At 46.7% G+C, this 24,127-nt stretch overlaps 1 protein-coding gene and 1 non-coding gene across 7 annotated transcripts in view; one reads left to right on the top strand and one right to left on the bottom strand.

The window, feature by feature from the left end:
- Positions 1-2,527, bottom strand: part of SLC11A2 (solute carrier family 11 member 2) — a 46,627-nt gene extending 44,100 nt beyond the window's left edge. For 2 of the 6 annotated variants that reach the window (XR_001116174.1, XM_030816558.1), the window contains exon 1: positions 2,332-2,527. The gene's annotated coding sequence lies outside the window, so the exon portion shown is untranslated. Of the gene's footprint in view, positions 1-331; positions 406-2,326 lie in introns of those variants that run through there. The other 4 variants (XM_012508413.1, XM_030816559.1, XM_003252145.3 and 1 more) reach the window with 3 other exon arrangements.
- An 11,268-nt stretch (positions 2,528-13,795) lies between these two features.
- Positions 13,796-13,899, top strand: LOC115836427. The gene has a single exon (XR_004031511.1). It is a non-coding gene; the product is annotated as a U6 spliceosomal RNA (small nuclear RNA).
- The last annotated feature ends 10,228 nt before the right edge of the window (positions 13,900-24,127 follow it).

Below are 24,127 nucleotides of genomic sequence, written 5' to 3'. Positions count from 1 at the left end.
AAAACTAAACAACTAAACTTACACCATCTGCACTTCAACTAAATTTGGCCAGCATGCAGCCGAAGTAAGCAATGTTTTTTTTCATAAACTTAAAGTTTCTCATTTTCTGACTAGTTTCTAATAATGCTATGTGTATAAATAGCAGCTTCCTTGAAGGGAAGAATTAGAAGACAAAGCAGTCTTCCACTGGAGTATCCCAGATAGCATCACGAGACTATGAGAGGGCTTTTTAAGGCCATAGGAAGGGCAGAAATCTGTCCGCAGACATTCGTACGTAGGTACATGGTGAGGAGGCAGAGAATAAACATGTCTTTGACTCAACAACACTCACCCAAATTCTTAGCACTGAAAGTCAAACAAGGAAGATCCGGCAGGGCGCGGTGGCTCACGCCATCCCAGCACTTTGGAAGGCTGATGCAGGTGGATCACTTGAGGTCAGGAGTTCCAGACCAGCCTGGCCAACATGGTGAAACCCCGTCACTACTAAAAATACAAAAAAAATTAGCCGGGCATCAAGAGGCTGAGGCAGGAGAATCGCTTGAACCCGGGAGGCAGAGGTTGCAGTGAGCCAAGATCGAGCCATTGCATTCCAGCCTGGACAACAAGAGCGAAACTCCGTATCAAAAAAAGAAAGAAAGAAAGAAAGGAAAGGAAAGGAAAGGAAAGGAAAGGAAAGAAAAGAAAAGAAAAGAAAAGAGATCCTCCTTTGTAGTATAGTTCTCTAACCTTCACTGAGTCATAACTGAACCAAAGCTGCCTACTAGCTTTGTAGAGTAATCCAAGGGACCACTGCTGATTTCCTAACATTAGAGTAAGATTAGATTCATAAGAAGCTTCCCCATTCCTTAACAAGAAGTGCTGCCAGGCTACCCAGAAATTCCCCTCCCGAGTCCCACTGCCATTCCGGAAACATGAGAAACCAAGTATGCTGCAATCATGGCCTTTTTAGTACTGGCTCCAAAATAAACTGCGTGGGCCAAGCAAGACTGTCAATGAAATACTGTCCAATGAAAAAATAAACAGCCGACGGTTTCAGGTTTCATTTACCCAACACAGGTATCACAATAAATGACCTAGTATAATGATAGTTTCCAACCGTATTTAATAAAACAAACACGCAGCAGAAATCCTCTAGTCACATATAACTACACTATACCCTCAGATCAAAGTTAATGATGTCAACGGAAAGTATAGGCCGGAGGGTTCACTGGTGACAGGTCATGAGACTCTGAGCAAAGAATAAGTAATAAGGTTAGAATTCTTTAGAAGTGTTAAGGGAAAGAAGGTAACAACAACAAAAACTCCACATCAAGAGTTCTAAGTACTTTGTTGTTTATTAACTAATTTCATACCAACAACCCTGTAAGATTGATATTATCAATCCCCATTTTAAGTACGTGGAACAAAAGAACAAAGAGGCAAACAACTTGCCCAAAGATTTACAAAGCCAAGAAATTATGCGACCTGGTGGGACTTCGGGTTCCAGAAGTCAACGTAAACATAGCTTCTCCAGTTTTCACCAACAGTCACTAAAATTGAGGCCAGCAAGTTTTTAGAAGCCTACCTCCCCTTGCAAACTCTCCTTCCATATAATTTTTGCTTTTCCAAGAGATGTCACATTTAAGCGGTAGCTTTAAAAGTGGAGACATGAAACGAACAGCTGGGAGAGCCATCCAGCCCACTTACATATGTGCAATATCCCCCTGCAGAAAAACCCTGCTCATTGGAGCCTGGAATCCAGAGGGTCCCTGAGAGCTGCACAAACAGCCTTAAAACCAATCTACGCACAACTACTGAGCCGCCTGTGCAGGCTATTCACACAGAAGGCGCTCCCTGGAAGTCGGTTAGGCTATAATTAGTCTTTTGTTGAAGCAGGGCGGCGGGAGGCCCCGGAGAGCAGCCCGGCCCCCGGCGGCGCCGACAAGGAGGCCACGAGAGACCTTGCCCTGTGCCCGTCGGCCTCTTTCGCGGCGTCGAAGCAGGTCGGCGCACCCCAACCACGGGCCCGGCGCGCCCTCCGGTGCAGCTGGGAGTTGGGCCATGCGTCCTAGGCCGCGGCGGGGAAGGGGCGAGACCCCCGCGACCTCCGGCGTTCCCTCCCTGCCCCCATCTTTGGGTCTTTAGCTGAATGGCGCGACTCCATCAGTCCTGGACTCTGGGCCTGAGGCCCTCCCTGCCCACACCTCCCCTCACAGCCCCCGCACAGCGAGCCGGTGTCGCATCCTAGCCCCAGAGCCGGACCCCCGACACAGGCCCTCGAGCCGCCCCGCGCCCCTCCCTGCCAGCGAGCGGAATACCGTGACCCCTGACCTTGCCTTCCCCTCACCTTACCAGCTCCGCAACCACCTGACACGCCGCCCCCGCGCCGACGGCTCCATATTCCGGGAGCCAGCGCCAGGCTGGCCAACGCCCTCCCCTCCCCGCGATTGGCCGACAGGACGGCAGCCGCACATCCCTATTGGCTGGAGTCCCCGCAGCGGCCGGGATGCGTGGCCCGCCGACGAAGGACCGAGGCTCCGCCCACGCGCCGTCTGCATGCGGCGGCCCCTGGGGTCCCCGGCGGGAGCTGCATGCTGCATAGTTGCTGCTTGCGCTGGCCAGACCCACACGGCCCCTGGACTGGGGAGCTCCCGTCCGCTAGCAGTCTGGGGACAGATAAGATTGCTGCCCTAGTTCGCCGTGGCGCCACGTTAGGTACTGACAATCAAGCTACGAGGTATGGCTCTATCCTGTAAAGGGTAGCCAGGCCAGGCGCGGAGGCTCACACTTGTAATGCCCAGCACTTTGAGAGACCGACGCGGGAGGATCACTTGAGTCCAGGAGTTCGAGACCAGTCTGGGCAACATAGACCCGGTCTCTACAAAAAATTTTAAAATTAGCCAGGCAAAGGCCAGGCGCGGTGGCTCACGCCTGTACTCCCAGCACTTTGGAAGGCCCAGATGGGCGGATCACCTGAGGTCGGGAGTTTGAGACCAGCCTGACCAACATGGAGAAACCCCGTCTCTACTAAAAATACAAAATTATCCGGGCGTGGTGGCGCATGCCTGTAATCCCAGCTACTCGGAAGGCTGAGGCAGGAGAATCGCTTGAACCCGGGAGGCGGAGGTGCGGTGAGCCGAGATCGCGCCATTGCACTCCAGCCTTGGAAACAAGAGCGAAAACTCCGTCTCAAAAAAAGAAAAAAAAAATTAGCCAGGCATCACGGCGCCCGCCTATGGTCCCAGCTACTCGGGGGCTGAGGTGGGAGGATCACTTGGGCCTGGGAGGTGGAGGCTGCGGTGAGACAAGATCGTGCCACTGCACTCCAGCCTGGGTGACAGAGCAAAACCCTGCCTTAAAAAAAAGGATAGCCACCTGGCAGGTACATTTCCTCGCACCCCCAGAGCCATATCATAATATCTGTTGCCCCACCAAGAGCATCCCATACCTGGGAGGAACCGCGAAACATCAGCTAGTGCAGCCAGTTCGACCGCCTCAGGTGTCCTCCCAAGCCTCCGTAGTGAATTGTTTTCCTCCTTCTCGCCCAGCTGCCTCGATTCTCCCCAGACTTTATCCCACCTACCCAAAAGCAATCCCACTCTATCGCCAGTTTCAGCCTCATACTGTATCTTTTGCTCTGAAGATGAGACTGCCAGACTGGTGAAGAGGGAATAAATGGCCTAACAAATTACCGTAATTTTCTACAATGTCGTTTACAGCCACCGAAAACATTAGATCCTCCCGCCACCCTCACTCCCCGACCCCTCGCACTGCTTACAGCATTAAAGGTAATCGAGCTTCTTTATTCACGTAAAAACAGCTAGGAGAAAATTTCATTAGTAAGAGAGACCGAGAAATGAAGAAAGGAGCGTGAACTGCAAAGAGAAAAATCCAAATAAAGTGCAAAGTAAAAACAAACTCGGGGACCAAAAAAAAGGCGGGGGAGCTTGACTTCCTGGAGCAGGTTGGTTTTCATACAGAATTTCTCCTAGAGAAAAAAGAAAATGCACAAATTAGTTCTGAGATTCTTGCTACAGTACATCTGTGGAGTTTCAGAAAGGTTTGATGAAGTTCCTCCAGACCAGAACCTTTCCTTTGGGAATTTCTATTGTAACTAGAAAATAAAATTGCTAGAGCTGTACTTGTCACCCTTTCAGGTCTGCTCAGCTGGGCAGCTTCCCTGGGCTACTTACTTAGCTCACAGTGTGGAGCTGCCTCCGTCTTAAGCTGCTTCTTCCTCATGGTGCAGAACTAGTTTGACTTTCCCAATGCCAGCTCCTGCCTCTATATATGAAGACAAGTGCGCCTCCCTCAGTTAGATAAAGGGCACTTTTGGGTGCTCTAAGCAACACAGCTTTCTAAAGACGGGCAAGGAATTTCAAGAGGCAAACCACGCCCTCCAAAGCCTAATCAGATTTCATCTTTGACCTGCCGTGAAAAGAGAAGCATTATATATCTGCCACTCCTAGATATTAATTAACAATTTATTGAGTTCAAAAACTTTTATTCTAAGATTTCATCTCTATACCATTTGGCAGGAGCAAGAGCAGGTGGCAAGCCTGTGAGTGCCAGTGGTTGAAAGGGGTGGAGTAAGAAATTGCTTCCCTTCTCTGCTCCTCGTGGAGTGCAGCTGGTTCAGGCTCCACAGGTGCACTAGGACTCTGCTCCTCTGAGACGTGAGGTGAAACCATTAACCCCAAGCCTGACAGTGCACTTGTATTTTCCATATAGGTACGTGCAGCACTGATGCAATTATGAGGAGTCTCAGAGCGTGGGTGGAAATGCTGCCTGCTCTATTATCCCTCGGGATCTAAAGGACCCGCTGGCTTCAGCCTGGTCAATCAGTGATCCACGAGCAGACATCAGAGCCACGCAAACTCCAGACTTGGTGCCTGATGGAAAAGAAAAAGAAAGGAAAAAAACCCAGAGACTACAAGAGAGAAGTCCAGGGCAAGCCTAGAATTTCTCGATCTGGGAGGAGGGGAGCTGAAAGAATGGGGAAATTTTGCCTCAGGGAAATAACTTAGATGACAAAGCTGCATAGGAGAAGCATTGGGGTGGCATAAAATACAGGAGAGAAGAAAACAGCTGCTGCTTTCAGGCAGCAGGCAGTTTTCTAGTAGTTTTCAAGAAAATCTGCTTAGTACCATAAAAACATAATAGCTTAGAATGGAAAAGAAAGAAAAGCAGTAATCGATTCAAATAAGTCAAGGCAGGCTTCCAGCAAGTGGCTCTGGTTCCTACCTAGAACAACCACTGAGTCAGGAGAAAGAATTATGGATCTCCTGCCCAGGGACCCAGATGAAAGATCTCTTTGCTTCAGGGCTCTCTTAATCACAAAAGTCAAATAACTACAACTTGACCTGTCTCCTATCCTTGTTCTACATCAGGTAACTTCCCCAAGGCAAAGCTGTCTCTGCAGATTGGGCTGGGGGCCAATTTGTTCCACTTGAAGGGAAAATAGAAGCACCTGTAAAATCACCCAAGCACTAAAGTCTTGGAAGGAAAAGGCCTATTTGAGTTTAGGAATTCTTACCCTGGGCAACATAGGGAGACCCCCTCTCTACAAAAAATTAAAAAATTAGCTGGGTGTAGTGGAACGTGCCTGTGGAACATCCCAGCTTCTTGGGAGGCTGAGGTGGGAGGATCATTTGAGCTCAGGAGGTCAAGGTTGCAGTGTGTCGTGATCACACCACAGCACTCCAGCCTCTGCAACAGGGCAAGACCCTGTCTCAAAAAAGTGGGAGTGGAGAAGGGACAAAGAAATTTGTAACTGTTATGAGTGTCAGGTTTAGACTATGCCAAAGGTCATGTTGAGGTCCGGAGGTAGTGGGTGGATGAGCAGAAAGAACACTTGGGGAGCCGTAGACAGGTGAAAGATGATTTTATTCAGCAGCAGCTCTCATCAACAGCTTTCTCACACTGTCTGCCCTGTCTCGGCTGCTTAGTCCGGCTCCCACACACAGTTGTGTGCCCCCTGCCTTCAGGGTCAGCAGCTTAACTCTCTGAGCATGAGCAAGCTGAGCTGTGTCCTGGCTCCTCTCCGTCCATCTGAAAAAACGCACTCCATTTTTGCCTTCCTGGTCCCCAATTTATACTTAAGAGTAACTGACAACATTAATTGAATTTTTATTGTGTACCAAACGCTATATTTAACACTTCACAAGCATTAATCCTCATAGTAGGCTGGCACAAAAATTCACGCCTGCAATCCCAGCACTTTGGGAGGCCAAGGCGGGAAGATCACTTGAGCTCAGGAGTTTGGGGCCAGCCTGGCCAACATGGTGAAACTCTGTTTCTACTAAAAATACAAAAGTTTGCTGGGTGTGGTGGTAGGCGCCTGTAGTCCCAGCTACTTGGGAGGCTCAGGCAGGAGAATCGCCTGAACCCGGGAGGCAGAGGTTGCAGTGAGCTGAGATGGCGCCACTTCATTCCAGAAAACAAAACAAAACAAAACTGTAGATTGCAACCAGGAGCCCTGAAGCAAAGAGACCTTTCATCTGGGTCCCTGGGCAGGAGATCCATAATTGTTTCTCCTGACTCAATGGTTGTTCTAGGTAGTTGGACACAGCAAGAAAACAGGGTCTCCCTATATTGCCCAGGCTGGTTTCAAACTTCAGGACTCAAGGGATCCACCTGCCTTGGCCTTCCAAAGTGCTGAAATAAAACAGAATTTTTTTTTTTTTTCTGAGACAGAGTCTTGCTCTGTCACCCAGGCTAAAATGCAGTGGCGCAATCTTGGCTCACTGCAACCTCCACCTCCCAGGTTCAAGCAATTCTCCTGCCTCAGCCTCCCAAGTAGCTGGGATTACAGGCATCTGCCACCATACCCAGCTAATTTTTGTATTATTAGTAGAGTCAGGGGTTTCACCATGTTGGCCAGGCTGGTCTCGAACTCCTGACCTTGTGATCTGCCTGCCTCAGCCTCCCAAAGTGCTGGGATGACAGGCGTGAGCCACACTGCGCCCAGCCAGAATTTTAAAAAAATAGAATAGAAAATATGAGAGAATGTCACAGGCACTAAGGTAGGTATTGTTTTGTGCAACTTTAAGAGTGTGTGCGTGTGTGTGTATGTGTGTGCGGGGTTACTGTAAAATATATTTCTTGCCTGGACACGGTGACTCTCACCTATAATCTCAGCACTTTGGGAGGCCAAGGCAGAAGGATCACTTGAGCCCAGGAGTTCAAAACCAGCCAGGGCAACATAATGAGATCCTATCTTTACAAAAAATAAAAAATTAGGCCAGGCGTGGTGGCTCGCACCTGTAATTCCAGCACTTTGGGAGGCTGAGGTGGGCCGATCACTTGAGCTCAGGAGTTTGAGACCAAGTGGGCAACATGGCAAGACCTCATCTCTAAAAAAAATATGAAAATTAGCTGGGAGCGGTGGCACATGCCTATAGTCCCAGCTACTGGGGAGGCTGAGGCAGGATAATCACTTGAGCCTGGGAGGCAGAGGTTGCAATGAGCTGAGATCACACCACTGCACTCCAGCCTGGGCAACGGGAGTGAAACCCTCTCTCAAAAAATAAATAAATAAAAATAAAACTTAGCAAGGCATGGTGGTGCAAGACTGTAATCCCAGCTACTTAGGAGGCTGAGGGAGGAAAATCGCTTGAACCCAGGAAGTGGAGGTTGCAGTGAGCCAAGATCACACCACTGCGCTCCAGCCTGGGTGACAGAGCAAGACTCCATCTCAAAAAAAAAAAAAAAAAATTCAGCCAGGCATGGTAGCCTGCTCCTGTAGTCCCAGCTACTCTGGAGGCTGAGGCAGGAGGATCCCTTGAGCCCAGGAATTCAAGGCTCCAGTGTGCTATAATTGCGTAACTTCACTCCAGCCTGGGTGACAGGGTGAGACCTCACCTCTTTTTTTTTTTTTTTTTTTTAAAGACAGAGTCTCACTCTGTTGCCCAGACCGGGGTGCAGTGGCGCGATCTCGGCTCACTGCAACCTCCACCTCCCGGGTTCAAGCGATTCTCCTGCCTCAACCTCTCGAGTAGCTGGGACTGTAGTCTTGCACCACCACGCCTGGCTAATTTTTGTATGTTTAGTAGAGATGGGATTTCACCATATTGGCCAGGCTGGTCTCAAACTCCTGATCTTGTGATCCACCCTCCTTGGCCTCCCAAAGTGCTGGGATTATAGGCGTGAGCCACCGTGCCCAGCCTGAGACCCCATCTCTTAAAAAGAAAAAAAAAAAATTAGCCAGGCTCAGTGGCTTACACCTATAATCCGAGCACTTTGGGAAGTTGAGGCAGGAGGATCCTTTGAGCCCAGGAATTCAAGGTTGCAGTGAGCTATGATTATATCTCTGCACTCCAGCCTGGGTAACAGAGTGAGACTGTGTTTCAAAAAAAAAAAAAAATTACTAAATAAAAAAAATATATGCCCCACCTCACATAATTGTGTTAAAATTAAGTGATATGTAAATACAAGATTATTTTATAAACTATAAAAATGTTCATAAGTCTTAGGTAAAAACCTGTATATAATGTTAAGTAAACAAGTGAAATTCGATGTAGTAGAAATTATACAGCTAAATGTGCATTAGGTATGATTTTGTTTTGTTGTGTTTTGTGATTGTCAGTGACAGAAACCCAATTCAAATTGCTTGTGCTCAAAAGGAGCTGAATCACTCACATAAACTGGGAAACCCAACAACACAGCTGACTGTAGGCAGGACTGAAGCTGGGGACCCAGATATCACCAAGTCACTGTCCACCTGTCCCTTTCCTTTTTTCCCTCCCCCACCCCTCCTCCTCCTCCTCCTCCTTTTTTTTTTTTTTTTTTGTAATAGGGACAGGGTCTCATTTTGTTGCCCAGGCTGATCTCACACTTCTGGTTTCAGGCAATCCTCCTGCCTCAACATCCCAAAATTCTGGGATTACAGGCTAGGGCCACTGCACCAGGCCCTGTCTCTTTCTTTCTATTTCTCACTCTCTAGTCTCTGCTTTAGAATCAGTGTGGTTTTGTTCTCAGGCAGGTTTCCCTGCATGATAGAACAGGGACCACCATCTGCACTGGGCTGACTTGGTTCTTTTTCCTATAGTTCCAGCAAAAGTCCCAGGGAAACTTACTCGGGAGGCTGAGACAGGAGGAACACATGGGCCCAGGAGGCAGAGGTTGCAGTGAGATTGCACCACTGCACTCCAGCCTGGGCAACAGAGCAAGACTCTGTCTAAAAACAAAAACAAAAACAAAACAAAACAAAAAAGATGAGTAGTGTCCTAGCCTAGACTCCAAGAAGTCTTTCCAGACTAACACAGAAAGCTCTGCCTGCTACCTAGCTTGGGTCATGAGCCAATCCCAAACCAAAAACAGTGGCCATGGGGTGCCTGGGACACAAGCTGATCCTTGGAGGCAGGGGGTGGGGTCAGCCCTGCTTGAGTCACCTGAACTAAAAAAGAGGTTGGTGGGGGAGTCTTCTCAAGGGGTAGAGTGAGAGATTCAGAATGATTGCACTTTTTTTTTTTTTTTTTGAGACAGAGTCTCGTTCTATCACCCAGGCTGGAGTGCAATGGCACGACCTAGGCTCACTGCAACCTCCACCTCCCAGATTCAAGCAATTTTCCTGCCTCAGCCTCCCAAGTAGCTGGGATTACAGGTGACTGCCATCACGCCTGGCTAATTTTTGTATTTTTTTTGTTTTGTTTTGTTTTGTTTTTTGAGATGGAGTTTCACTCTTTCGCCCAGGCTGGAGTGCAGTGGCACGATCTCGGCTCACTGCAACCTCTGCCTTCCGGTTTCAAGTACTTCTCCTGCCTCAGCCTCCCAAGAAGCTGGGATTACAGGTGCCCACCACCACGCCCATCTAATTTTTGTGTTTTTAGGAGAGACAGGGCTTCACCATGTTGGCCAGGCTGGTCTCAAACTTCTGACCTCGTGATCCACCCACCTTGGCCTCCCAAAGTGCTGGGATGACAGGTGTGAGCCACCATGCCGGGCCTAATTTTTGTATTTTTTTAGTAGAGACAGGGTTTCGCCATGTTGGCCAGGCTGGTCTCGAACTCCTGACCTCAGGTGATCCGCCCGCCTTGGCCTCCCAAAGTGCAGGCGAGAGCCACCCCGCCCGGCCTATGACTGTACTTCTAATGCTGAATAGGATTAGTCTGGAAAGACTTCTTGGAGTCTAGGACACTACTTATCTTGCTGTTAGTTTCCTCTGTTTAATTTTCTCATATGCCAATCAATGCAGTAAGGATACACAACATATACGTTCATTTAATTTAGTTTCATTCATTTAACAAGTGCACTATCTGTAGAGAATCTACTATGTTCCCGGCACTGATTCTGGGCAGTGGGATATAGCAATGATAGAGACATAAAAAGTTCCTGTTCTCTGAAAACCTATATTCTGCGGGGCAGACAGATAACAACCAGTCAATGAGTATACATCAATAAGTACAGATCATTACATTTTATTAAAAACAAATTTAAAAAGCAGTAAATGGAGCAGCAAGAGCTATATAGGTGGGAGATCAGGACTATTTCAGAAGAGATGGTTAAAGACCTCGCTCAGTGACTTTTGCTTTTTTTAAAATTTATTTATCTTATTTTTTGAGACAGAGTCTAGCTCTGTCACCCAGGCTGGAGTGCAATGGTGCGATCTGGGCTCACTGCAACCTCCGCCTCCTAGGTTCAAGCGATTCTCCTGCCTCAGCCTCTTGAGTAGCTGGGATTACAGGTGTGGGCCACCACACCCGACTAATTTTTGTATATTTTTTATTTTAGGGGTTTCACCAGGTTGGCCAGGCTGATCTCGAACTCCTGACCTCGTGATCCACCCACCTCAGCCTCCCAAAGTGCTGGGATTACAGGGGTGAGCCACCGCGCCCTGCCACTTTTCGTTTTGTTTTTTTGAGACAGAGTCTCACTCTGTCACGCAGGCTGGAGGGCAGTGCTGTGATCTCAGCTCACTGCAACCTCTGCCTCTTGGGTTCAAGCAATTTTCCTGCCTCCCTGAGTAGCTGGGATTACAGGCGCATGCCACCACGCCTGGGTAACTTTTGTATTTTTAGTAGAGATGGGGTTTCACCATGTTGCCCAGGGTGGTCTCAAACTCCTTACCTCAAGTGATCCACCCACCCTGGCCTCCCAAAGTGCTAGAATTACAGGTGTGAGCCACTGCATCCAGCCCATGTACATTTCTTAATGAATATATATGAAACATGTTAACTTTTTTTCTACATTGAAACAATTTTTATGAGGGTGATATCAAACTGCAAAATCCTTGAGGCCTTTCTAATATTGATTCAGCTAGGTAAGACATTTATGAGTCTTGCTGAATGTGCAAATGTATTCAAATTGAGAGCACAGCCAGGTGCAGTTGCTCATGCCTGTAATCCCAGCACTTTGGGAGGCCGAGGTGGGGGATCACCTGAGGTCAGGAGTTGGAGACCAGCCTGAACATGGTGAAACCCCATCTCTACTAAAAATCCAAAAATTAGCTGGGCGTGATGGCGGGCCCCTGTAATCCCGGCTTCTAGGGAGGCTGAGGCAGGAGAATCTCTTGAACCTGGGAGGCGGAGGTTGCGGTGAGCCGAGATCACACCATTGCACTCCAGCCTGGGGGACAGAGTGAGACTCCATCTCAAAAATTAAAAAATAGTAAAAATAAATTGAGAGCACTTTGAGGCAAGGGCTTCCTTTCTTTTATAGGAACTGAACACAGAGGAAGCTCAGTAAATGGTGCTAGTGGAACAACGGGGGTAACACAGTGAATATCAATACTGATGAGAGGGCTCCCAGGTGACCCTGCCAAAGCTGGGTGGGGAAAATTTTCCTCAAAGAGTTTCCTTAACTCTGTCCTTTTGCTCTAATTGCTGTGGACGTGCCAGGCAGCACAAAGTGGCTCCTGAGGGTGGTTCCTGCTGATGCTGGGTAAAGGTCCACTTATTGAGAGCTAAGTACTAACACAAAGCAAAAACTCCTCTGATTTCAAGCGTTAGTGAGGCTTATGTTGTGTGGAGGAGAAAAAGCTTGGAGTGGGGCACATGTGTGGAGGATGGAAAAGGAGAGGATGGGAGAAGTCAGAAGAGATCCACCCTCCCTAGTTGATTGATGACAGTTTCCCTGAATTTGGAACCCCTATAACAAATACATACTAGGCACTGCTCATCACCCAGTGTTGCCTTTATCCTTGAATTGCACTGACTTTGATGTGTTTGATGTTAATTCTTTACTATATACAGTAGTTCTAGATTGCTCTTTTTTACTGTTATATGGTTTGTCCTTTGCTTGTCTGTTTTATTAATTTTCAGAGTATAAATTCTTAGACTATATTTGTGAATAATACATTCTAAATTTAGTTCAGTGTCTACCTTAATTGCCCACTGAAAGCAATCACTGATAAAAACTTTTTTTTTTTTTTTTTTTTTTTGAGACAGAGTCTCTCACTCTGTCACCCAGGATGGAATACAGTGGCATGATCTCGGCTAACTGCAACCTCCCGGGTTCAAGCAATTCTCCTGCCTCAGCCTCCCGAATAGCTGGGATTACAGGTGCATGCCACCATGCCTGGCTAATTTTTGTATTTTTAGTAGAGACAGGCTTTCACCATGTTGGCCAGGCTGGTCTCTAACTTCTGACCTCAGGTGATCCACCCGCCTTGGCCTCCCAAAGGGCTGGAATTACAGGCGTGAGCCACCGCACCCGGCCTGATAAAAGTTCTTTGATGATGCTTTTTGATGACTACAATTACAAAAATCAAAGGCTACTTCTTGGCTGGGCGCGGTCACTCACGCCTGTAATCCCAATACTTTGGGAGGCCGAGGAGGGCATATCCCCTGAGCCCAGGAGTTTGAGACCAGCCTGGGCAGCATGGCGAAACTCCATCTATACTAAAAATACAAAAATTAGCTGGGCGTGGTGGTACACTCCTGTACTCTGTCTCTTAAAAAAAAAAAAAAAGCTACTTCTTTTAAGTTTAGAATACTGCTCCTTCTCTGGAGATACTAGTCTCCTCTTCAAGTCGTCTCTCACAAATTGGTTTCAGGTGGACTCTCCTGAAACCTTTCAGTTTGATGGTCAGGAGACCTGGGTACTAATCTTAGATTCACCAACAACTTATGTGTAACTCTGCTTCAGTTTCACAATTTTCTGGAAAAAGACAGGAAGAAAAAAGCACATAGGATTCTCTTTACCTCTTCTTTCCCACTTGCTTCTTTTTTGTTTGTTTCTTTGTTTTTTGAGGCAGAGTCCCACTCTATCACCCAGGATGGAGTGCAGTGGCTCGATCTCGGGTCACTGCAACATCTGCCACCCAGGTTCAAGCAATTGTCCTGCCTCAGCCTCCCAACTAGCTGGGATTACAGGGGCCTGCCACCATGCCCGACTAATTTTTGTATTTTTAGTAGAGATGGAGTTTCACCATGTTGGCCAGGCTGGTCTTGAACTCCTGACCTCGTAATCCACCTGCCTCGGCCTCCCAAAGTGCTGAGATTACAGGCATGAGCCACTGCGCCCGGCCCTCCCACTTGCTTCTTTAAACGCCTTCACTGAGCCAAGATCGCCACTGCACTCCAGCCTGGTGACAGAGCGAGACGCTGTCTCAAAAAAAAAAAAAAAAAAAAAAAAGGCCTTTGAAGAGTTATTCTAAGCCTGGGGCCTTTTATATTCCCATTCTCTTCAAGAAAAAGACTCTGAGGGAGGAGATGAGAAGCAGAGAGTCCCAAAGATGATGAAGAATCACATAATGAGGCGCTGAAGTATCAGAAGACGGAAAAGGAATAGGCAAAAATAAACTCCAGGGCAATTAAATATCTAAAGTTGTAAAAACAAAACAAAACAAAACACCAACCAACTTCAAAATTATCTGGTGCTCACTTTGGCAGCACATATACTACAACTGGAACCATACAGAGATTAGCATGGACCCTGTGCAAGGATGACACGCAAATTCATGAAGCATTCCATATTTTTTTTAAATTTATTTTTAAAGGCTGAGCACAGTGGTTCACACCTGTAATCCCAGCACTTTGGGAGGCTGAGGCAGGCAGATCACTTGAGTCCAGGAGTGCGAGACCAGCCTGGGCAAGATGGTGAAACCCTGTCTCTACAAAAAATACAGAAATTAGCCAGGCATGGTAGCATGCTGTAGTCCTAGGTGAGCAGGGCATGGCCAGGGGGGCAGTGGGAATGCCATGCAGTCCAAAAAAAAAAAAAAAAAAAAAAAAAAAAAAAAAAAAAAAAAAAAAAAAAAAAAAAAAAAAAAAAAAAAAAAAAAAAAAAAAAACTTTTTTTTTTTACAAAGTTACTGCCAGGCTGGAGCAGGCCATCGCCTGCCCTACTCCTCAGGTGATCCTCCCACCTCAGCCTCCCAAGTAGCTGGGACTACAGGCACATGCCACCGTGCCTGGCTAATTTTTTCCAAATTAAACTGACAATGATATTTGTTTCATATCTACAGAACCATCAATAATCTAAAATTCTGACCGTTTTAAGTGTCAGTGAGGATATGGAAAAACTAGGACTCTGATATCCTGTAAAACTGATACACTCACTTTGGAGAGCAACTTGATAATATCTACTCAAGTTGAAAATGCACTTATTCTTTGATCTAGAAAGTCTACTTCCAGATAAATGCCTTAGAGCATTGTTTTTCAATCCATTAGTGAGTCATAAAATCAGTGTAGTGAGTCATGTCCAGCATTTTACAAAAATGAAACAGGACAGAATGCGATAGAGTAGGAAACAGAGTGCATATAGCACGGGCAGGTATTATTTTGTTAAATTTTTATTTCATCTATGAACTGGGTCTTAATATATTTCCATAGTGGTTTCAAAAAAAAACCTCTAAAAACATTCCTTCATAGAAACTCTCATCCATTAGCACTAGGAGACCTGTTGGAGGATATTCCCTGAAATGTAGTGTTTGTAATAATGAAACACTAAAAACAATGTAAATGTCAGTCAGTAGCAAATGGATAAGCAGTTGGGGTGTATTCATGTGATGGAACACCATTCAGCAAGCTAAATGAATGAACTTGCTGGGCCAGTGGCTCACACATGTAATCCCAGCACTTTGGGAGGCTGAGGTGAGTGGATCACCTGAGGTCAGGAGTTTGAGACCAGCCAGGTCAACATGGCAAAACCCTGTCTCTAATAAAAACACAAAAATTAGCCTGGTGTGGTGGCATGCGCCTGTAATCCCAGCTACCTAGGCGGCTGAGGCAGAAGAATCGCTTGAACCCGGGAGGCGGAGGTTGCAGTGAGTGAAGATCGTGCCACTGCACTCCAGCCTGGGTGACAGAGCAAGACTCTGTCTCGAAAAAAAAGAATAAAAATTTTAAAAATTAAGAAAATAAAATCAATGAACTTAATCTAGATGAACAAATTATGAAAACAAAGTTAAGGAAACAAGATACAGGAAAATAAGTGCCACATGAAACAAATTACATGAATTTTTAAAACATTAGGAAATACCATATATATGTAAATCTTCATATGTATGTATACGTATGTGTGTATAGATGTATGTATGTATATATGTATGTGTGTGTAAATACATCATAGATAGATAGTCAAAGAATTAAAAGCAGACTAGGCTGGGCACAGTGGCTCATGCTTGTAATCCCAGCGCTTTGAGAGGCCGAGGCGGGTGGACCACTTGAGGTCAGGAGTTCGAGACCAGCCTGGCCAACATGATGAAACACCATCTCTACTAAAAATACAAAAAGTTAGCTGGGTGTGGTGGTGGGTGCCTGTAATCCCAGCTACTCAAGAGGCTGAGGCAGAAGAATTGCTTGAACCCAGAGGGCGGAAGTTGCAGTGAGCCAAGATTGCGTCACTGCACCCAGCCTGGGCAACAAGAGTGAAACTCTGTCTCAAACAAAACAAAACAAAACAAAACAAAACAAAACAAAACAAAACCAAACCCTTGGCAGGGCTGGGCGCAGCGGCTCACGCCTGTAATCCCAGCACTTTGGGAGGCCGAGGCAGGTGGATCGCTTGAGGCCAGGAGTTCAACACCAGCCTGGGTAACAGGCCAGGCTAGAAACCCTGCCTCTACTAAAACAAAATTAGCCAGTCGGGCACGGTGGTACATGACCTGTAGTCCTAGCTACTTGGGAGGCTGAGGCACCAGAATCACTTGAACTCAGGAGGCACAGGTTGCAGTGAGCTGATATTCAGACACTGCACTCCAGCCTGAGCAACAGAGCGAGACGCTGTCTCAATAAATAAATAAATAAAACCCTTGGCCGGGTTCGGTGTGGTTCATGCCTGTAATCCTGGCAATTTGGGAGACTGAGGTAGGAGGGTTGCTTGAGGCCAGGAGTTTGAGACCGACCTGGGCAACACAGTGAGGCCCTGTCTCTACAAAAAAATTAAAACTAACTTAAAAAAAAAAAAAACCTCTTTAAGGCTGGGCCCAGTGGTTCACACCTGTAATCCTAGTCCTCTGGGAGATCAAGGTGGAAGAATCCCTTGAAGCCGGGAGTTTAAGATCAGCCTGGGCAACATGGCAAGACCTCCTCTCTATAAACAGATTAAAAGACAAACAAAAACTCTTTCATTCTGGTATTTTCCCCCCAGTTCCTTGGGAAGAATAACTGTCCCAAATCAGCTTGTCAAATTTAGTGAATTAGTAACTAAAAGTGGCAAATCACTGCAGTTATTACCTTTGCTACAAAAAGAAACTTTACCTTTCCCTAAGGTTTCATTCTTCCATATCTTTGCGCATATTGTTCCTTCTTTCTTCCTAGAAATGATAATCCCAGTGATACTTGGGTTTGGGGGCTCCAATCTTGTGCCATTTATTCCTACTACTTGTCTGCCAAGCAATCTCCAATTGACTCTCCACAAACTACTTCAAATCTGACTTTTCTTCACCTGGAAGCACCACTACTGCCACCACCATCAGAATTTATAAATTTACAGCTAGGCACAGTGGCTCACACCTGTCATCCCAGCTACTCGAGAGGCTGAGGCAGGGAGAAGTGCTTGAACCCAGGAGGCAGAGGTTGCAGTGAGCCAAGATCACACCACTGCACTCCAGCCTGGGTGACAGAGCGAGACTCTGTCTAAAAAAAAAAAATTTATGAATTTACTACTCCTTCAACTTTTTTTTTTTTCGAGACAGAGTCTCACTCTGTTGCCCAGGCTGGAGTGAAGTGGTGTGATCTCAGCTCACTATAATCACCTCCCAGGTTGAAGCGATCCTCCCACCTCAGCCTCTAGGGTAGCTGGGATTATGGGCAAGCACCACCACGCCTGGCTAATATTTGTATTTTTGGTAGAGACGGGGTCTCACCATGTTGGTCAGGCTGGTCTCGAAGTCCTGACCTCAAAAGATCTTCCCGCCTTGGCCTCCCAAAGTGCTGAGATTGATTACAGGTGTGAACCACTGCACCCAGCTGCACATTTTAATATGTAAGGCAATGCCTTATGTTTCCCAAGGAGAAGAACTAAAAGATAGTTTTTGGCCAACCTTATATGAAGTAGTCAGATGTCTACTTTAAACATCTACTTAGTGGAAAATGTAAGTCTAATATTATTTAGCAACACATATTTTAAATCACATATAAAACATTGATTTAGAAATAATACTTTTTCGGTCAAATTTTATATCATAATTTTATTCAAATCATCAATGTCATCATCATTCATGCCACTTTTATTGTTAACTAGCCCAATTTGCAGAGCAAGACATCCTTACATATATCTAGGTTGAGGACAGTTTTTTTTTTTTTATTTCATGCTATGTTTGTACGTTCTTGGCTTATACAATATAATTTCTGTTGTTTGTTTGTTTGTTTTTGAGATGGAGTTTTGCTCTTGTTGCTCAGGCTGGAGTGCAATGGCGTGATCTCGGCTCACTGCAACCTCCGCCTCCCGGGTACAAGTGATTCTCCTGCCTCAGCCTCCCGAGTAGCTGGGATTAAAAGGCATGCACTACCATGCCTGGCTAATTTTGTATTTTTAGTAGAGACGGGGGTTTCTCCATGTTGGTCAGGCTGGTCCCAAACTCCTGACCTCAGGTGATCCACCCGCCTCAGCCTCCCAAAGTGCGGAGATTACAGGCATGAGCCACCGCGCCCGGCATGTTTTTTGTTTTCTGGGTTTTACTGAAATGGATTCTGAGTTTGTCACCCAGGCTGGAGTGCAGTAGTGCGATCTCAGCTCATTGCAACCTCCATCTCCTGGGTTCAAGCGATTCTCCTGCCTCAGCCTCCCGAGTAGCCAGGATTACAGGTGCCTGCCACCTCACCCAGCTAATTTTTGTATTTTTAGTAGAGACGGGGTTTCACCATATTGGCCAGGCTGGTCTCCATCCGCCCGCCTTGGCTTTTCAAAGTGCTGGTATTACAGCATGATCCACTGTGCCTAACTCTCTGGTTTTTTGTTGTGTTTTGTTTTGTTGAGATGGAGTCTCCCTCTGTCACCCAGGCTGGAGTGCAGTGGCGTGATCTTGGCTCACTGCAACCTCCCCCTCCTGGGTTCAAGTGATTCTCCTGCCTCAGCCTCCTGAGTAGCTGGGATTACAGGTGCACACCACCACGCCTGGCTAATTTTTGTATTTTTAGTAGAGACAGGATTTCACTATATTTGGTCAGGCTGGTCTCAAACTGCTGACCTCGTGATCTGCCCACCTTGGCCTCCCAAAGTGCTGGGATTACAGGCGTGAGCCACTGTGCTCAGCCTCTGTAGTTTTTATTTTATTTTTGAGATAAAGTCTCACTCTGTCACCCAGGCTGGACTGCAGTGGCATGATCTCAGCTCACTGCAACCTCCGCCTCCTGGGTTCAAGTGATTCTCCTGCCTCAGCCTCCCGAGTAGCTGGGATTACAGGTGTGTGCCACCACGCCCAGCTAATTTTTGTATTTTTGGTAGAGACGTGGTTTCACTATCTTGCCCAGGCTGGTCTCGAACTCCTGACCTCAAGTGATCATCCTCCTCAGCCTCCCAAAGTGCTGGGATTAGAAATGTGAGCCACCACGCTTGGCCATATTCATTTAATAAATATTTAATGAGCCCCCCTTATGTGCCAGGGACTGGAATACAGTGAGCTTAGACTCCCGTGGGGAAGATAGCCATGAAATGTATAATGACACAGCTAATTAATTATGATAATGTTAAGTACTATGAAAAATAAGTATAGCTAGCTACAAAGTGAGTAACAGGAACCTCAATCTGTAGGGTTAAGAGTTTCCTGTAACAGAGCTGTTTATATACAGTGCAGCACTAACTCATATGCCCAGCCTGCCTGGGTTCAAATTCTGACTCTATCTTGAGCAGATTATTGAACCTCATTTTCCTCATCTATAAAGTGGAGATAGGTCTGGCTTAGTGACTCACACCTATGTGAACCCAAAATATCTGAGATAGGTCTCAATCAACCTAGAAAGTTTATTTTGCCAAGGTCAAGGACGTGACACAGCCTTAGGAGGTCCTGATGACATGTGCCCAAGTTGGTTGTGGCACAGCTTGGTTTTTCTTTTTTTCTTTTTTTTTGAGACAGAGTTTCGCTCTTGTTGCCCAGACTGGAGTGCAATGGCGTGATCTCGGCTCACCGCAACCTCTGCCTCCCAGGTTCAAGCAATTTTCCTGTCTCAGACTCCTGAGTAGCTGGGATTACAGGTGTATGTCACCATGCCCAGCTAATTTTTGTATTCTTTTTTTTCTTTTTGAGATGGAGTTCCGTTCTTGTTGCCCAAACTGGAGTGCAGTGGCACAATCTCAGCTCACCACAACCTCCGCCTCCCGGGTTCAAGCAATTCTTCTGCCTCAGCCTCTGAGTAGCTGGGATTACTGGCATACGCCACCGAGCCTGGCTAAGTTTGTATTTTTAGTAGAGACGGGGTTTCTCCATGTTGGTCAGGCTGGTCTTGAACTCCCGACCTCAGGTGATCCACCTGCCTTGGCCTCCCAAAGTGCTGGGATTACAGGCATGGGCCACTGCACCCAGCCTAAGTTTTGTATTTTTAGTAGAGATGGGGTTTCATCATATTGGTCAGGCTGGTCTCGAATTCCTGACCTCAGATGATTTGCCTGCCTCAGCTTCCCAAAGTGCTGGGATTACAGGTGTGAGCCACTGTGCCTGGCCCACAGCTTTTTCTGGTTTGTTTATTGAAATACAGTCTCGCTCTGTTGCCTAGGCTGGAGTGCAATGGTGTGATCTCAGCTCACTGCAACCTCCGCCTCCCGAGTTAAAGCGATTCTCCTGCCTCAGCCTCCTGAGTAGCTGGGATTACAGGCACGCACCACCATGCCCGGCTAATTTTTGTATTTTTAGTAGAGACGGGGTTTCACCATGTTGGCCAGACTGGTCTCAAACTCCCGACCTTGTGATCTGCCCGCCTCAGTCTCCCAACGTGCTGGGATTACCAGCGTGAGCCACCGCGCCCGGCCCACAGCTTGGTTTTATACATTTTAGGGAGACATAAGACATCAATATGTGTAAGATGTACATTGGCTCAGCCTGGAAAGGTGGAACAACTCGAGATGGGGGAGAAGGCTTCCATGTCATAGTTAAATAAGAGACAAACGGTTGCATTCTTTGGAGTCACTGAATTAGCCTTCACTGAATACACATGTGAGAGGAGGGTGGAGGAAAGAATCACTTATGCTTTGGTTGGACGTGGTGGCTTATGCCTATAATACCAACACTTTGGGAGGCCGAGGTGGGCAGATCACTTGAGGTCAGGAGTTTGAAACCAGCCTGGCAAACAAGGTGAAACCCCATCTCTACTAAAAATACAAAAACTAGCCAGGCATGGTGGTGGGCACCTGTAATCCCAGCTACTCAGGAGGCTGAGGTAGGAGAATCACTTGAACCTGTGAGGTAGAGGTTGCAGTGAGCCAAAATTGGGCCACTGCACTCCAGCCTGGGTGACAGAGTGAGACTATGTCTCGGGGGAAAAAAAAAAAAGAAGAATCTCTTATGCCTTAATCTGGCTTGGTGAAGCAATAGGGCAAAGGAAGCAATCAGATATGCATTTGTCTCATGCAAGCCTCAGAGGGATGATTTTGAGTTCTGTCTATTCTTTATGCACAAGGAATTTCCTTGTGGGCAATTGTGAGAGAGCTTTTTAAAAATCCTTGTAGCTTTTTCAATCTTTGTAGCTAGCTTATTTAGGAGTAAAATGGGAGGCAAGTTTGCCTGACATAGTCGCCAGCTTGACTTTTCCCTTGGCTTAGTGACTTTGGAGTCCTGAGATTTTTTTCACACCTATAACCTCAGCGCTTTGGGAGGCCGAGATAGAAGAATCACTTGAAGCCAGGAGTTTGACACTAGCCTGAGCAACATAGTGAGACCCTGCCTTTACGAAAGATACAAAAATTTCAAGGGGCAGGAGTTGAAAAACTAACTATTGGGTACTATGCTCACCACCTGGGTAACGGGATCATTTGTACCCCAAACTTCAGCATTATGCAATATACCCATGTAACAAACCTGCACATGTACCCCTAAATCTAAAATAAAAGTTGTAGTTATTTTATTTTATTTTATTTTTGAGACAGAGTCTTGCTCTGTTGCCCAGGCTGGAGTGCAGTGGCATGATTTCAGCTCACTGCAACCTCTGCCTCCCAGGTTCACGTGATTCTCCTGCCTCAGCCTCCCAAGTAGCTGGTATTACAGGCATGTACCACCACGCCCAGCTAATTTTTGTATTTTTAGTAGAGACAGGGTTTCTCCATGTTGGTCAGGCTTGTCTCGAACTCCCGACCTCAGGTGATCCATCTGCCTCGGCCTCCCAAAGTGCTAGGATTACAGGCGTGAGCCACCGTGCCCAGCCCAAAGTTATTTTATAAAAATACAAAAATTAGCTTGGCAAGTGGCAGCACATACCTGTAGTCCCAACTACTCAGAAGGCTGAGGCAGGAGAATCACTTGGCCCAGGAGTTTGAGGCTGTAGTGTGCCACTGCACTCCAGCCTGGGTGACAGAGCAAGACCCTGTCTCTTAAAAAAACAAACAAACAAACAAAAAAACAGAATTTACCTCAAGAAGTTATAATGGGGAATAAATGAGTTAACATACATAAAAGCACTAAAACCAATGATGGCACAGAGTACCTGTTCAATAAATGTTATTATTCTCATTTCAGCTGGAACATGAAAAACAAGTAGGAGTAACCTAGGGGGAAGGAAAATGGGAAAAACTTTAAGCAGAGAGAGCAGCAGGTGCACAAGCCTAGAGGAAGAACTGCCTGGCCTACAGAACTGAAAGGTTAATGTTTCTTAGTATAGAAAGCTCAATGGAGATACCATACAATGAGGTTGGCGAGGTAGGCCAAGGCCAGTAATGAAGGGCCTTGTAGATCACATTAAGGAAACTGAACTTGATCCTAGGAGTCTGAGGAAACCTGAAAGGTTTTTTGTTTTTTTTTTTTCAGACGGAGTCTTGCTCTGTCACCAAACTGGAGTGCAGTGGCACAATCTTGGCTCACTGCAGCCTCCGCCTCCCAGATTCAAGCAATTCTCCCGCCTCAGCCTCCGAGTAGCTGGGACTACAGGAGTGCGCTGCCACGCATGGCTAATTTTTTTGTATTTTTAGTAGAGATGGGGTTTCACCATGTTGGCCAGGATGGTCTTGATCTCCTGACCTCGTGATTCACCCGCCTTGGCCTCCCAAAGTGCTGGGATTACAGGCGTGAGCCACTGCGCCCAGTCGGAAACTTGAAAGGTTTTATAAAAAGAAATGACAAGCTTAGATTTGCAATTTTAAAAGCTCTCTCTGGCTACATACAACATGGAGAACTGGTTGGAGGGAAGACAAAACATATGGCAAGGAAACCAGTAAAGAGGCTGCTGTAGAAGTCGGGACTAGAGGCTTGCAGCTTAGCCTAGGGTGGTGGCAGAGAAGATGGAAGGAAGCTGGCTGACTGAAGAACAGCTAGAAGATAGAACCAACAAGACGCATGTGTGTGTGTGCACGCGCGTGCGTGTGTGTGTGTGTGTGTGTGTGTAGGGGGGGAAAGGGGGAAGAGGCCTAAACACTAAATAAATCTCTCAGGAAAGGGCTGGGTGCAGTGGCTCAAGTCTGTAATCCCAGCACTTTGGGAGATCAAGGCAGGTGAATTGCTTGAGTCTAGGAGTTCAAGATCAGCCTGGCTAACATGGCAAATCTCTATCTCTACTAAAAATGCAAAAATTAGCTGGGCATGGCAGCATGTGCCTGTAATCCCAGCTACTTGGGAGGCTGAGGTGAGAAGACCACTTGAGCCCAGGAGATCAAGGCTGCAGTGAGCCATGATGGGGCCACTGCACTCTAGCCTGGGCGACACAGCGAGACCCTATGAAAGAAAGAAAGAGAGAAAGAGAAAGAAAGAGAGGAAGGAAAGAAAGAAAAGGAAGGAAAGGAAGATAAAAAAAGGTCTGAGGAATGACCTGTGTTCTGCCACATCCTTTCATTGCATGAAATGCCTTCCCCTCTACTCCATCCTTTCACACAGTTCCTTCCTATTTTCTCCACAAAACTCTGATTTTGTCTCCTTCTTTCCAAGAGAGTTCCAGAATTTTAGAGCTGAACATTCTTGAGTAGTTGACATGACTCAGAAGCTACCTGAAGATGGCTGGGCATGGTGGCTCATGCCTGTAATCTCAGCACTTTGCGAAGCTGAGGTGGGCAGATCACCTGAGGTCAGGAGTTCAAGACTAGTCTGGCCAACATGGTGAAACCGCGTCTCTACTAAGAATACAAACATTGGGCTGGGTGCGGTGGCTCACACCTCTAATCCCAGCACTTTGAGAGGCCAAGGTGGGAGGATCACGAGGTCAGGAGATCGAGACCATCCTGGCTGACACGGTGAAACCCCGTTCCTACTAAAAATACAAAAAATTAGCCGGGCGTGGTGGTGGGCACCTGTAGTCCCAGCTACTCGGGAGGCTGAGGCAGGAGAATGGTGTGAACCCGGGAGACGGAGGTTGCAGTGAGCCGAGATCGCGCCACTGCACTCCAGCCTGGGCAACAGAGCGAGACTCTGTGTCAAAAAAAAAAAAAAAAAAAGAATACAAAAGTTGTCTGGGCATGGTGGTGAGCGCCTGTAACTCAGCTACTCGGGAGGCTGAGGCAGGAGAATCATTTGAATCCGGGAGATGGAGGTTGCAGTGAGCTGAAATTGCGCCACTGCACTCCAGCCTGAGTGACAGAGTGAGACTCTGTCTCCAAAAAAAAAAAAAAAAAACCTACCCGAATATGAAGACCA

Source organism: Nomascus leucogenys, chromosome 8, assembly GCF_006542625.1.
Source record: "Nomascus leucogenys isolate Asia chromosome 8, Asia_NLE_v1, whole genome shotgun sequence".
Classification (NCBI taxonomy): domain Eukaryota; kingdom Metazoa; phylum Chordata; class Mammalia; order Primates; family Hylobatidae; genus Nomascus; species Nomascus leucogenys.
This window is presented reverse-complemented; position numbering and strand designations above follow the sequence as displayed.